This window comes from Lissotriton vulgaris, chromosome 4_1 (assembly GCF_964263255.1).
Source record: "Lissotriton vulgaris chromosome 4_1, aLisVul1.2, whole genome shotgun sequence".
NCBI classification, from domain to species: Eukaryota; Metazoa; Chordata; class Amphibia; order Caudata; family Salamandridae; genus Lissotriton; species Lissotriton vulgaris.
The window spans coordinates 1,642,285,415-1,642,301,801 of NC_141691.1; positions in this window are offsets into that span (position 1 = coordinate 1,642,285,415).

A 16,387-nucleotide genomic window follows, 5' to 3' on the forward strand; every position below is an offset into this window, starting at 1 on the left:
GTTTGTGAGGTGATGCCTATTTGATGCGGGACAATGGTCATTTGTTCCACATCACGGATGTGGGGTTGTGCTCATACATTGTCATCTCACCGTTTTTTACTCTGCTGTTATGGTGCATTTTCCAGCATTACGCATGGGAATTGCAGGCCTGTTGCTGGTTATTGCTGATTTTTGTATAGCGATTGGCCTCATCTCTTCTACTTTAGCGTTCGTGTTTTGCGTTTTTTCGGCGTCGCGTTAGTTTTAACACAGTCATTTTACGCTTTATCGTGAGCCTATCTCATGGTACCGCAGTGTTGAGAATACTACGCTGACACAGCGTTATTTTTCTACGATAGACTGCGATGTGAAGCTAATTTAGTGGTAATTATCACACGTTCTTGAGAATATCCCCCCCCAGTGTCTTCTAGACTGACAACTTTAATTTAAGTCTTTCTATCTTAGGATGTTAGGCCAAGTTGGCCCTGATAACAACTTCAACTTCTCTGCATTAAGTGCCACATTCACACATCAACTTAGATCATCTCTGCAGAACACCACACAATCGCTGCAAAATACTGAAATCTAAGCATAAGCAATTGCAACGTACAACACTATTAATACTCACACTACTCTGCTTCTACAGTTCATTGCTGAACCGCTGGAGCTCCATCAATTGTTGGAGCTTACCATGGGCTTTTGGGGTTTGGACTGGGCTTGGGCAATTCCGAAGTGGGACAGTCTAACTTCTTCACATCAGTGGAATCCCATCCAACGTGCTCCCACGTTTTTGCAGTGATTTGGGCCAACTCTCTTACCATTCATCCTCCGGTGGACCTTTTATTTTTTCCGACTGGGAGGTGATGGCAGTTAACATTACATCAATTAATTGCAATTAACAGTGTAACCCATTTGGCTACACATTAAGGACCAGGAATTGGTAACTACTGTTAAGAAGGTTTATTAAAAATTAGCAATCAAATTAAGGTACACGACTCTCAGCACCATGCTGTAAAGATACAGAATAACAACTGGGAAACCCAAACTCCAAAAGGAGTTTAGGCATACCAGCATTAAAGAGCAAGAAACTCATTCACAGCAGTACAAAAGACCAGCCGTAATATCTGGTGCTCAGAGAAAAGCTTCTATACATTGGAAGAGTCTAGCGTCATCTAAGTTAAAGTGCAAGCTAAGAGGATGGTTTTTGAACCTAAAGAATCAAAAAAATCATGGAACTGCAGAAAAAAATAGAACTACTGAAAGGTTTGAGAAGTAGAGGGAAGGTGTCAGCATTTCCGATGCTCTGCCAAGAGACTTTCTTGTGTCAGGTGGATTTGAATATTTAGCCTATGCCACACTCAGCAAGAATCAAAAGAAATAAGCATAGAGGTCAAAACCTCGCAAAGTCCAGGGAAAAGTGTGCTTACCTCAACCAATGTGTATTCCAGGTATTTGCACCAGAGTGTCAAAAGCAACATCCCTCTGAACGCATCATCAGGGGTTCCATTGTCCTTCTCCATTGTCACATTGTAAGCTGAAACATTTTCAAGGTATGGAACATCATCCTTGCTCAACCAAGCCATGTTGTAACATTGCTGAATAGACTCTTCAGTTAACGCTCTCGCTGTCCATGTTCTTCTGTCAAGGTCTTCTTCTCAGGCTCTCTCTTTATCACTAATACAATATTGTGTCTATTCTCAACTAAGAATCCCATGTGGATTGCACCTGCAAGTAAAGTCATGTAAGCAGAAAAAGGAAAGTAGTATTTTATGCACACAGAAAACAGACCTAGTAATGTCAAATTAGAATGTTAAATCAATGATGGACATTTAATATATCTGTGCACATTCAACACAAATGTAAATTGTCAGTACATTACATTCATATTACATGTGGCATACATTAAAATCTTGAATTTATATGTTTAAGTATGTCTAAAAACTAAATTTGAATGTGATATATGAAACATTAGGGCACACCTTACATACTTTGTTATCGTTTGTAAGGAAAATATACTTTTAAGAGATAAGTGGTTTATTCATCAAGTCTCAAAAAAATATATTATTTAATACGTTTGAGTCATACAGTAGGAGTAAACTCTCAAATCCTACAGTGAATTCACTTTAAAAATGATATCAAGTGAAAAACTAACTTTAATGTCGTTAGATCACACAAGAAACAGTGCACTTTTATTGTAATGAAATTGTGACGTATAAAGGTGCCGCCAAAATTACGCTGCACCAATAGTAATGTACATGAAAAAAGCAGGGTTGAGAAGGAACGATACCAGGTCATTTTTGCTATGCTCTAAGGATCTGGAATGCCATTTCCGTCATGATCTGTCAGGTTCCATCCTGTCTTCACTTCCAAAGGAGATGAAAACGCAATACCTCATCATAATGCAAACTCACAATTATCAAAACAGCCATGAAGAGTTCCTATTCCTCCCCCTTTTCAATCTTCCCACTTCCACCATCAGCTTTACCACTCTCCTCACTGCCTGACATTCCTAGTGAGCCTCACCTGAGCACCCATCCCTCTTTGTTGTAGGCCTGAGCTGCTGCTGATGCTTCCCCACTCCAACACTCTCCTCCTTGTTCTACACTAGTCACTGTAAAACTATCCATTCTTGTAGTGTACTCATCACCTAGGCCCGTACTGTGTTGATCACAATCATACATACGGTCACACGAGGTAAGAAAACAATGAGACATACAGAGCTAGACTGCAACCTTTCAGTATGTTCGTTTGGTGTATTTAAATAAAAATATTTTAGAAAAAACTGCCCTTACACCTAGTCTGCACATTCTGTTTTCATTGTGACATACAGAGAGATTTGTTTGACTAAGCTTCCTCGTGTACTTCACTTCCAGCACTGGTGGCTGTGGGATCTGAGTAACGAGGCAGAGCCAGGAGGAATCAATGACACCAGGCTTACCATACCAGCCTCTGGGACCAGCGTGGTATTAGTGTGGGGCACATGCAATTACACTCAAATGTCACTCCCTACATTTTTGATCTTTGTAATTGCCATTGTTAGGAAGTTAATTCCAGTTACTCACGACACTACTAGAGAAATTAACATCTGACATTTGACTAAAGCTTCTATAATTAAACAACAAACAAAGTAAGAATCTGAATTTATAAATATTGCCTGGCTCACAACAACTGAAAGGCACCGCGGTTCCCCCCCTTTTTTTAAGTGGACAATTTTTATGTTCTACTAAATGTTTGTTGACATTATAATTAGGAGCAGGGGAAATTATAATTATGCTGACGTAATTCACATATTCTCGTTGTGATTAATTTCGCCATTGCACCATGTTGTGTAAATTATAGCACAAGAGTGCAGGACCAATACGAATGACCCGAACTTGAGCTGTTGTCGTTTGCACTATTTGTATTTTTGGCACAATTTTTATTTTTAGCATGACATAAGACCTCACATCAAGACTAGACCTAAGGATGCATTCCACGCTAAAATATAGTGCTAAGCGCCAGATTTGCATTTTGCTTAATTATGCATAATTTCTGAAATTTTCGCAATAATTTGCACAATTACTCATTATAATTAGGCAATATTAATCTGTTTTTCAGCACAAAAGAAGCATTTCTGCACCAAGCAATAGCTTAATAAAATGCCCTCCAGTAGCCTTGTTATGCACATTGCAACCCCTCCCCCCAGCACAAATGGCAGGTGGGCTGTGCTTCCGTTAGGCCTTAAGTAGCTGTAAACATTGTTGTGCCCTTCTGTGGCAGGGGACCTGCATTCACTGCCCATGAAGAGACCACCCTCCAGGAGAAAGAGATTCAACATTTAGCCAGTTTTTGTCGTCCATTGCACCACTCACACTTTTAACTCTTCTCGTCCCTAGATTAATTCACAAAATGCTTCGTTAATGGTCATGGATGTAACTTTTAGTATCTCTGTGTATCGAATGTTGATGTAAGTAGCTGATTATTAAAAAAAATGCAATTTCCGTTGGTTTTATTTATATCAAGGTATTACTGATTCTGTTTGTTGCCCCTTTTCTGGTTATTTTCACGTAGCAAAGCACTTCAATATTTTGAAGGTGATCTTGGATGTCCAGTACCACTATTTTCTGTCAGCTTCTGCTAATGAGCTTGGAGTGAACTCAATGTAAAGACACATCATGTAGTAATTCCTCCGTTAGCAGTCTTTCCTCACTTTCCATTCAGCCTCTGTGTCTGCAGCAAGCATGGCGAGCAGTGAGCGGCACCGAAGCCGTCAGCTACCACTACCGATTGCCGACTGTTTGCCCCATAGCCCCGCCTCCCCCCCTCCCCCGCAGCCTCCCAGCGGAAGCGGCCTGGGGTTCCTGAGACCGGGTGCAGCTTGGCGCTCAAGCGGCAGGAGGCAGAAGACCCGCCTCCGCTTCTGCTGCTCTGTGTATTTAGAAGTGCACAGTGTAACGTTCTTATCTCTCTACCAATTCTATTCTTTTTTCTCTCTTTGCCCTTCCTCTCTTTCTTCTACTTCTACCTTTGTTCTATTCTAGAATCCTCTTCTGTATTTCATTCTACTCTTGAGCTCTGACTGTTAGAAATGTACTAGCTGTGGGGCCTGATACATCGTATCTAATTAAAGAAGATTTATCCACAAAGAGGAACTGCCTCGTCTAACCTTTCTTCGCCGGTACACACAGCTCGCGTTAGGGAGCTCAGGAGGCTGAAGATACAATGGCATACCAGCTGTCCTGCAGTCAGACCAGCAATCGGCTCTCAACACTCTGGGTATGCTGAGCCTTGCAATTGCATTAGCATACACAACTCCCACACCTCCATATATGCCACCACCAACCAGTCAACCGGCTGCCACCTGCTCCTCTCTGATCTGCTTCCCACCTTTTCCCCTCCTGTTCACCTGTCCAGCCATCGAGGGTGGAGCCAGTTACGGAAGGCAGAATGTGGTAAGGAGAGGGGGACGCAGTGGGGGGTGGGCAACTAAATCCCCAAGCAGCAGGGTGGTGGCTGAAGATCCTCCAACCTCTCAACCTCCCACCTCGCTCTCTGGGACCGAGACTGTGATTGGTACGAAGCCGGGGGGGGCACAGTGATAGAAGGCAAGAAGTAGGAGGCACTCTGTCTGGAACAAGAACTTACCGGATTCATCTTACTTACTGACTCTTGGTTCGGGGGTCTCTGTGTTCCCCTCCCGAACTACACTGCCCAACCACATCGCCCAAGGCCTTGTGCCAGCTCTTACAGGCTACAGGCTATAGGCTACATCTGCCAGACAACTAAAAGGTTACTTAAAAAGGGACAAAAGGGCAAAAGGGACAAGAGAACAAAAAGGCTACAAGGCAGCCGCCGTCTCGGGCTAAGGCTTGGTCAAGGAGACAAGGAGACTAGTGGAGAAAAAGCTGAAAGTGCCACCTATAAGATCCATTAATAACCATAACAATGACTACAACCATGAGATTGGGGAAGCCAAGGAAGCAGCAGGCGGCATCTAACCCCAACAAAAGAACGTGGAGGGCACCCAAGAAGGCACTCACCAAAGAAACCGATAACGATCAGTTGAAGAAGAAGGAGGAGGTCACCCCCATGATCTCACCACTCCTCACCAGCCTGCAAGCCCCGCCAAACACCAAGACAAATGACGTAATAAACGTGTTTACTCCAATCAAATCAAGTCACCAACCCGAAATACATACTAAATTCTCCTTTATAAAAGACGCTGGACCGGTCCTGTGTCTGAGCAGCAACAAAGCAAGCAATCTACCCTCTCCTTTCCAACCAAGCAAAGCATATCAGATGGTACAACAGCAGCTGAAGACAGACTGTGGAGAGTCCGCAGCCGCTGGAAAAAGCTGTGCATCAAGACAAACAGACACAAGCAAAGAAGAAAAGACCAAAGAAAATGAAGAGAATGGTCAGCTAAGCCCAGATATACGGGACCAACCAGAACCGGCTGTGCTCAAACATATTGATAACCCAAACGGGAGTATGAAAGATGAATTATGCAGCTGTAACAAAAAAGGAAGGGAAAGAAAGCACTAACAATCATACCCCCCTCAGATACCCTAAGAAAGAATCCCTGGATAAAAGACTACTACACCGACAGAAAAAAGGAGGAAGAGGTTGAGTTACAAGTATGTAGCCAGCCCCTGAACAATAACACCACTGTAAGGGTAGATGCAGCTTCCTTAGGACCCTCTCAACAATATTAGGCACAGCCGGAGGTGAAATCCAAACCAGAAAAGCAACTCATCCCCTCAATCAAATTGGTTTATGAGCTCACGGAGGCCACCATGGGTAATAAAGACCCAGATAACATGTCAATCAAATTGACAGACGTAAAAACGCAAACCATACCTCATATAACAATGCAAGAATTGTCTACCCACCCGATAGAGGAACAACTGCACAACAAAAGATGCAAGTGACACGCACATCAACAACCCAGGATGCAGAACCAGAGTCAACTTACCTCACACTAGAGGAATGAGAAGAACTAGTAACCTCATATTTTATCTCCCCTCAAGATGAACCACCAGGAAGAAACATCAGCTCCCAAAAACTCAACACCGAAAAATGACACACTGCAGGAAAAAGAAGATATTTTGACCACACTGCCGCTCACAATGCAAATGTCTGTAAATGCTGTGCAATAGCAATCGGATAACATGGATATTCAACTGTCAGTTCTTAAAACACTTTCCATCTTCATTGCAAATATCGATGACAAACTGGCAAATCTCAACAACCTGATCAGAAGGGCTCAAGCGGAGACACAATTCACACAGGCCAGCTGTACCTGCATAACAATTTTGGACGAGCTGGCGACACTACCCACAGCAATGGACTACCTCCTTTCCGATATAAGGGAGGCTGTAACAAATAAGTCAGCAAACGGATTCGCCCATACGATAAACGATGATCAATCGACAATGAACTTACAAACCCAGGCTCTGGCTTAGGCCTTGTCAGATCTGACACCAGAAACAAAGCAGCACAGTGAGGCCGTGGATCCGACAAGAACAGATCCAACTAATAACTCATTGAGCTCAAGTGGCCCAGCATTATAAAAAAATAGCATAGCACTCACAAGTAAACTCCCTCAAAAATCGATTTGGCAGAAAGCACACAATCCTCAAAACTGCTGAGAAAAGAGCGGAGGAAGGGGAGAAATCAAAAACAAACACAGATCACATCGCCCAGCAGGGGCAAGACCCATAGTCCAGGAAATTAACCAATGGAAGATCGAACAGACATATCATTGTGGGCAACACAATAGATTCAGACCGAGAGCCAAGAGAAAGGCTGACCCAGAAAGATGCAATAGAAATAAAATGAAACACCCCCTTAAACACGTTAACCAGCAACGGTGCTGATCCCAAGAACAAACTCGGGAACGAAAGAGAGGACCAAAGAAGGGATACAACTACAACAATAGACACCTGCACAGAGACAGCTCGGTCATACGAAAAGTGCACACTCGGCTCTGCAACACCAAATAGGGTACCTATAGAGTCACTGAATGAACAAATTGCTATACAGAGCAGATTAACCGAACAAATAGCGCTCCCGGGCACCACAACAATTGTGTTCCATCCGTAGTACAAATCAAAGAGACGGGTCTATAGGGGAAACATCTTACACTTATTAAGGTCCATCAGCAGCCTGAAGTACCTAAAAACCTACGACCTGGAATCAGTCAAATTCGTAGAGTCACCAGAACAACTGGGAGTGGAAGCAACTAAAACTGTCTGGCCACATTAGACTTAGCAGGGACAGTTTTAAAGGAACACTCCAAACTCAATGCCTGGGGCATTAAGCTACGACCCTTCATCAAAACAAGATACCCGAACCCCCTAATAGCCAATACAGAAAAACGAAGAGACTCTGGACAGGCCCATTCGAGCATGCAATCATTCTCTGTGCTGCAAGGAGCCCACAGCAAAATTCCTGAGAACAAAGAACCCAGAGAGTGGCAGGTCCACCGGACAAACACACCTAAAAGCATAGTTTCACAAGAGTGGAACTGTTTATCCAGGACCATAAACACCAAAAGACGTAGTCCGTGACATATCAAGCCTACCGCAACGAAAACTAAAAATACCTTGAAACTTTGTTCTTGGACCATCAATTGCTTGAGAGATAGGACTTTGGACCCGGAACTGCAAGCTTACTTACAAAATGTTGACATTATCTCATGCCAAGAAACTTGCTGCGATTCACCAACAACACCGCAGGGATTCAATTTGCACTTTCTATCAGCTATAAAGAGGGCAATCTTCGGGCATAGCAATGGAGGCCTTGCTACATACAGCTCTATGAAGAGTATCTATGCAGTGGAATCTTTGGCACACAATTTAGCTCCTCCAAATGCAATGCAAGCACTACGAATCACCATAGAGGAGGCTGAAAAAAATGAGCAGATAATACTAATAAACCTCTACTTACATCTGCGTGATAAAACTAAAGGCAGCCAGCAGCTGAAGGAAGAGCTGGTGAAAATATTTACAGAGGAGAAAACAAACAGCTTGATCATCACTGGGGATTTTAATTTAAACATGTTCAGCAACACAGCCGAAGACAACCATATAGAGGAGGACACATTCATATGGAAGCAACAACACGGAAGACATACAAAATCTTCTCAGAAGCTTCTTACAACATTAGAGTAGCTGGGGTTTCATGCACTAAGTGGAAGTTTCCCAGGAGATCGTCCACAGGCAGCAACATTTCATAATGCAGTAGCTAGCACAACAATAGATTACACATTTTCCACTCGCTGCATGTTCCCAAAAGTAAAGGACTACTGCATTTGATCCATATATTACAGCAATCACCTGCCTCAGAAAGTCTTGATAGTAGTACCACCAATTGCTCAATCATTGCCAGCAAATGCATACTTCCAAGAATACTCATCTAATAAGAAAAAAGTAAAGTGCAGAACAGACAATCCAAAAAGCCTTCTCTCTCTCGCAATGCAACTACTCCGAGAAGCTCAAGCAGCTGAAGATGACAGAATAGGTAGCTGGGAAGTGTTTACAAAAATACTACAAAACAGCTATGGAGCCAAAAAGGGAATCGCCCAAAACAGAAGAATAGCCTACCCGCAAAATCAACGGCTATACCTCATCAACAGAAATAATGTTCAATTAAAAAAACTAAAGGCACTGATAAATCACATGCTTCGGACAGTGAAGACCCTGCAGCGCTGCAAGAACTGAGGCAGTTAAAAGCCATCTGTAGGAAATAAACCTGGCGGCTCGGAAAAGAAGTCGATGAGGCTCTCTGGACTAAACTCGGACATGACATCAAAAGTAATAACAGTTCACAATTTTGGCAAAAGATCGATACTCTCGCCAATCCGTTGAGTCAGGGCATCATCTCACTCGTCACAGAGAAGGCATGGACAATCTTCCTCGAATCACACTTTAATAAAGACAGAGAAACCCGAACCTGCATAAAAAACCTCTCGGCCGAATTGGAAGTTCGAGCATTTCAAATCGACCCCAATTCAACACTGGATCAGGATATTACAATCACGAACAAACACATCTTCAAAATAATTTCCAAGGGCAGACAGGAGGGAGCTCCAGGTCCAAATGGGATCCATACTATACTGTTGAAACAAGACCCAGAATTCTGGGCCTCGGCACTCCACCAATCTTCGAATCAATCCTGCAAACATCAACAATACCATCATCATGGAGGGGCTCTATCATTTCACCTATTTACAAAAAAGGCAATAGAAATTACTCAAAAAGCTACCGGTTGGTAGCCCTATTGGATAATAAGGCCAAATATTATGGAGAATTATTACTTCAGGGGTACAGAAATCGCAGCTATTCCACATTACCAAACAGGCTTCCATATAACCAAACAGGCTTCTGCAGGAATATGGGGACTACAAAACAGGCCATGTACCTGCGCTTTATCGACTATAGTTCAGCATTTGACCATATAGGTAGAAACCTACTGTGGCAAAAACTAAAGAGGCTGAACATTCCACCGCCACTCTTAAAACAACTAATTATTTTGCACAGTGACACCTGGGTGCAGGAGATTATGTAACAAAGAAGATTTCAACAACTTCCAGACTAAACAAGGCAGCGTGCTGGCCCCAACACTTTTTAATCTTTTTATGGCCAAAATAAATAGGGGAATATTGACTGCAGTGGCATTAAGAAACCTAAAAAAACAAGCTCACTGGTCTGTGTTTCCTCCCCCTAACCAGGGTGATACAGGCAAAACTAATACCATCTATCACCTATGGGTGCAAACCATGGAAGGGAGAGACGCTGAAACACTGTATGGAACCATAGCAAGAGCAATGCAAATGATCTACAGGTTACCAGGATATACATCCCCGCACAAATGAGGATTGAATTCAGACTACAAAGAGAAGAGCTGGCCCACAAAGGAGCATTTATCAAAAGCTGGTGCGAAATCAGAAGAGGGGAGCCAGAATCGCTAAATGCCTATCTGTGAAAAGAACTGCAAGCCAAAGAGGCATGCCCTGCAAAATGCTATTTGGACACCGCACTCGATCAACTGAGGTTATGGCACCTTTGGGAGCTATCAGGGACCTACGCAAGTTTCCAAAAAATAGTAAAAGACATTGTAAAAAAAGAATACCTCAAACAAGACAAAGCCACCATATCATAACGTGCACATGGCTGGCTTACCATACAGTCCTACAGCAAAGCTTCCCCCCAAGCATACCTTCACACTAGCTTCTCCAAAACCACCAAAGACAAGTTCCTGAGTTTCCGCCTAGGATTATTTCCATCTGCACACCATTTGCCACCACGACTACGCCACCGAAGCCAGCAATCTGTCGACTTTGCGGGGAAGGAGAAGAGGACATAGCGCACCTCATCACTATATGCAGGGAATTAACATGGGAGCGCCAGACCCTCCTCATACCACTCTTCAATAGGATACACATACGGACCTTTAGGCACGTGGTGTTAGCATGCTTCTCCAGCGAGGACGTCCAACTAAGCTGCCGCCTGGTAAAAATCATAAATGCCGCAGAATCTAGTATCAAAAAGCAAACTGATTACCTGGGAGATGGTATTTTAGCAGCAGCAGGGCTGAACTTTGGATTCTGAACAATTTTGCGGTAGACTTGGATGGCATTTCCACTCCACTGCGAACCCGGGTACACGCAAGTCCTGGTACATCAGGCACTTTAAATGGAACAACCAATTTCGAATGGTTGAGGGGGCAACCCACCCGCAGCCCTCCCAAACAGCAACCGGGCCAGGAGCTTCATGCTGCACTAGCACTGAATTTTCAAATCTGTTGCTTGGACCCTACAGCTTCACTGAAGCCCCCTCTATTTCGCACAATCAGTCTTCTCCATCCTTTCAATGGTTTTAAATTGATGTATTTGTTGTACCCTAGTGCTTATGTTTTAATCAATTATGCACTGAAACAAAGAAGATAGCTTATTGTATTCTTAGAGCTAACATTCGACACAATAGCAGGTCAACCTTGGCGGCCCGGTACTGAGACATTAAGTCGTTCTTGCACTCTGCACTTTCCCCTGCACACTTCTGTATTGGCGCTTTGCTACTTTATTCATCCTGCTGCTAAGTATCTGATTAAGGAGGTTCATTTTTCCTGCTTTGCTGCAAATTTTTTGTCCATAAATATTGTCCTTCTACTTTTTTGTCCCCCAAGGTTTTAGGAGGCCTATTTTAATGTGCTTTTTTCAATGGTGGCCCACACTTGTAAAGGTTTTAATTAACTGTACAATAAATAAATAAATAAATAATTAACATTATGCAGTCTTTCTTCATTATAGTCTTATAGACCGGTGCCGAGGGCTATACTGGTTGTTAAAGGCCCTGAATGTGAATTATAGGCCTGAGCGCAGGTGGGGCCCTATAACAAGAAAGTGGGCCTTTAACAACCAGTGTAGCCCGAGGCAAAAGGGCTATAAGGCTATTAGAGCATTCCACCCACTAAGGGTAGAATGTTCTAAAAAGGAAGAAACATGAAGACAAACATTGAAATGTTGGAGCTCGAGGCTTATACCAGCCATCATCAGCCCAGATTTACTCCTTAGTCTTCAATGGAGCTTTCAACATTCCAATGTCCTAATATTAGTTAAACCATAAGAATCAAGTTGGAATATAGTCTTGGCAGTCCAGTAGCACAGGTTTTCAATTGCATCCATTATTTTTATACATACTTCCCCAGTTTTCAATAGTAGACATTATTGCCTAATAATTCAATGACATGATGAATTCTCTTCAACTTTATGTCCCCCACTTCCTTATCTCACACTGGGCAGTAAGCAATACCACAAAGGTTTTTATTTTTTTTAACTAACACCTAGATTTAAGGGCTAGCCCATCTTATTCTTTCACCATACTCCACTAAGAGGTGTGCTAAAAGCAGACTTTGAAAGCAAAGATCACCCCTTTATGGTGCCAACCTAAATTGCTCAGGTAAGCTCTACATGCCTTAGTTGCCAAAGGGAACACAACCCAGAACTATTGTGAGAGTTTGAATGCCTCATGCTAGTTACACTATTAGACAGACCACATACCCAGCCACACCTGAAAAGTGACATTCCACAAAGGAGGACAGAACTGATATAAATCACCCTGAAGAAAGGTTGCTAGTAGGAGAATTAGAAGGTAAGGTGGAATACAATCTGTAGGCGGAGACCAGTGTGATTCAATACCAACCGCGCCCAGTGGCCTCAGCACAGTGTTACACTGCTGATTTAAAAAAGACAATTTAAGTTTAAAACCAAGGCCCTGATTACGATATTGGTCTGGCGAGCGTTCGATCAGCATCATGTCGGAATGGAAACCGACTGACTAGTAGTCAGCAGTTCCATCCAACAAAATACGATGTGACTGCCCATGAAACAGCCGGGTACATCAATTTTTCAATTGCGGCTTGAGCAGTGGCCTGAAAAGGGCCACAACACAAGTCACATTGGGAAAATGGATGTTTACAAACATCAATATACCATGTGACAGGCACAATGTGATGCCTGGCACACGGGCATGGATGTTTGTGGGGGGCACCACAGGTGCTCCCCAGGCCTCACAGCGGAGGCCACGAAGGGACGAGGTGCATGCTAGAGGTCCCCAAAGTCAGTTTCTGACAGACTTTCAATGGTGTTGGGATCGCCATTCAAAGGCTACTTGAAAGAGACATCATAACCCCTACGGCATTGCCTAAGCAGGCACCGCCCCATTGTAGTGGATTACATTCTGACCAAAAGTCAGACAGGCTCCTTGAGCCCGTCGGAATCGTTCGTTGGTCCCTCCACAGGCTGCCTCCTACCGACATACATCATAATACAGCGGTCAGACTGCAGCGCTAGATGTCGGTCAGAGCGCAACCGACAGGCCGTGTGTTGCGGTCCTACCAACATCCTAATGAGGGCCTAAGTGATCACTTAAGTGGCTAAGCTAGGTAGCATTGTATGGATGCTAAATTAGATGTCCTATTTACCTAAGACCAGCCCCCCTGCATGTGAATCTATTGTTAATCATGAATACATCATGCATGGGTATACACATCTGAACATACATCACCCACACTCCATATAAAATACCACTGTTAACCTGAACCTCAAATCTAGCAACTCATTGTTGAGATTTCGTGGAAAAAGGTAAATTAGGCACAACACTAAGTAGCTAAAGTACATACCTCAACAGGAACTTTAGAGTATCCAAAAACCGGCATATAACAGCCAATATACACACACACACACACTCGTACTCTTTCTCCCTGTCTTTCTGTCTCACTTTATTTTACTCTTTTGTAAACTTTATGGTAAGGACAGAGTAATACACGCAGAATTACGTGTGTGCCTTGAACCCAAGTACACACAACAACAATGCCGCAGGATTTTAAAATCAAAGAATCTGTGATATGCTTTGGAGCAGGCAGCAAATGAGAGGAAAGAGACTGTGACCGTTAACATCGACTGGAGTCATGTCGCACCAGGATTTGGAGGTGTTTTTTTGTGCTCCTGTTCCCGCTCTCAAATAATGGGAAGGATCAATAAGGCTGCCAACACAGATGAAAAGGGTTCTCGCTGCAATGTTTGTTCATGGTCGGACTGATTGCCCTGTGGGCCAGTCCGACCCTGTGTTTATTGTCAGGAGTATTTCCACTGCTCTTTTGCACATATGCATTGCTGTAAAGCATAGCATGTCCACTGAAGAAAAAACCTTGTTGCACAAAGAGCAAACACCTTCTTTCCTCAAAGTCAATCTCTAATATTTAATTCAAGAATAACCGAGGCGTATTCATGCCAGATTTTAAGGATATTTACTGACTAAAAGCTTCCAGTTTTGATTCATTTTATTTATACGTTTTCCTAAGTGGCTATCCTGACAGTGTGACATGGATGCACCCTCAAGACTCAAAGATGAACGACCATGCTGCAATGCATATGCTCTAGCAAGGAAATCATGTACTCTGTGAAGTGTTTTTCATTTCTAGAGTTTGATTCTTCATGGCTCGGCTGTGGAATCTGAATTGATAGGTGCATCAGCTGGCCAAAGTCCCCTTCTAGATCTAAATGTTTGGATCCCTCTCGCAGCCTATCCCTCTTCCCCAACTCCTTACACTAACTAAACCATTTTCTAACCCACAGACTTCTTCTATCTCACCCGAATGTCTGACATAATATCGACAGACAGAATATCGAAATGCAAAAATATCGGAGCAAAAATATCGACAGCAAAAATATCGGAATCCTATCTTCATTAAGGTAAGTACAAAAATATCGAAAAAATAATATCGTAGTACAAAAATATCGGAATCAAAAACATCGTTTTTTTAAATGTATTAATAATAATGTAAAAATAATTTTAAAATACGTATAATTTTACAAATATTAAATAAAAATATTAAAACAAAATTAAAACTAATACATATACATTTAAAATAAATAAAACACTTAATAATTTAATGTAATTTTAATTTTTTTCATGTAATTTATTTGATTTACTGTAATATTTTTTTGTTTTTACCCTGTACGCCTGTACCCCAAAAACCCAAAACTGACCCTGAACCCTAAAAATATCCCTGTACCCCAAAAACCCAAAACTGACCCTGAAACCTAAAAATACCCCTTTACCCAAAAACTGAAAACTGACCCTTATCCCTAAAAATACCCCTTTACCCAAAAACTGAAAACTGACCCTGAACCCTAAAAATACCCCTTTACCCAAAAACTGAAAACTGACCCTAAACCCTAAAAATACCCCTTTACCCAAAAACTGAAAACTGACCCTGAACCCTAAAAATACCCCTTTACCCATGAACTGAAAACTGACCCAGAACCCTAAAAATACCCCTTTACCCAAAAACTGAAAACTGACCCAGAACCCTAAAAATACCCCTTTACCCAAAAACTGAAAACTGACCCTGAACCCTAAAAATACCCCTTTACCCACAAACTGAAAACTGACCCTGAACCCTAAAAATACCCCTTTACCCATGAACTGAAAACTGACCCTGAACCCTAAAAATACCCCTTTACCCAAAAACTGAAAACTGACCCAGAACCCTAAAAATACCCCTTTACCCAAAAACTGAAAACTGACCCTGAACCCTAAAAATACTCCTTTACCCAAAATTAATTAATATTATTTAATTACCAATTAATTATTAATTAACAATAACAATAAAGTAAATATATTAGCACATTTGCTGTAATTAGTTTAATTTAATAATTAATATTATTTTTCCCAATTAATTATTTAAGAATAACAATGTAAATGTAAATGTATTGGCATTTATATAGCGCACTACTTACCCGTAGGGTCCCAAGGCGCTTCGACCGCTGCGAAACCCTTCCTGGCTTCCCTGAGAGATGGTCCCTTAATGGGTATCTCCAGGGTGAGACCAGGCATCCCCGGCGGTCTGGTGGGGCCGTTAGTGAAGATGAGGCAAGTTAATGCCCAGAGTTGCCGAGTGTGATCGCTGATCAGAGTGGGCACCGAGGCGAGAGAATTATCGAGTCCGCTGACCCTGGTCCAGAAACCTGCCGCGCCGGGAATCGAACCCTGGTCCCGGGCCGTCCTCTGCTCTCGGGTCTGCCGCCTCTAACCAGTGAGCCACACTACTTCACTACTTCACAATAAATTATATATAAAAAAATTACTATAATTAATGTAATTAAATAACTAATATTAATTAATTACCAACTAATTAATAATTATAAATATGTACACAATTATATTATTAATTAACTAATTAATAGAAATTAATTACCAATTATTTATTAATTAAAATATGTACAAACATATATCAATTAATTAATTATTATTAAATCACTTCCCACCCTATTCCCCTATAAACCCATAACCCGCTACAGAACATATTTCTCAATTAATTAATTAATACTTCCTACTAATTAATAATTAATTTAACATAATTA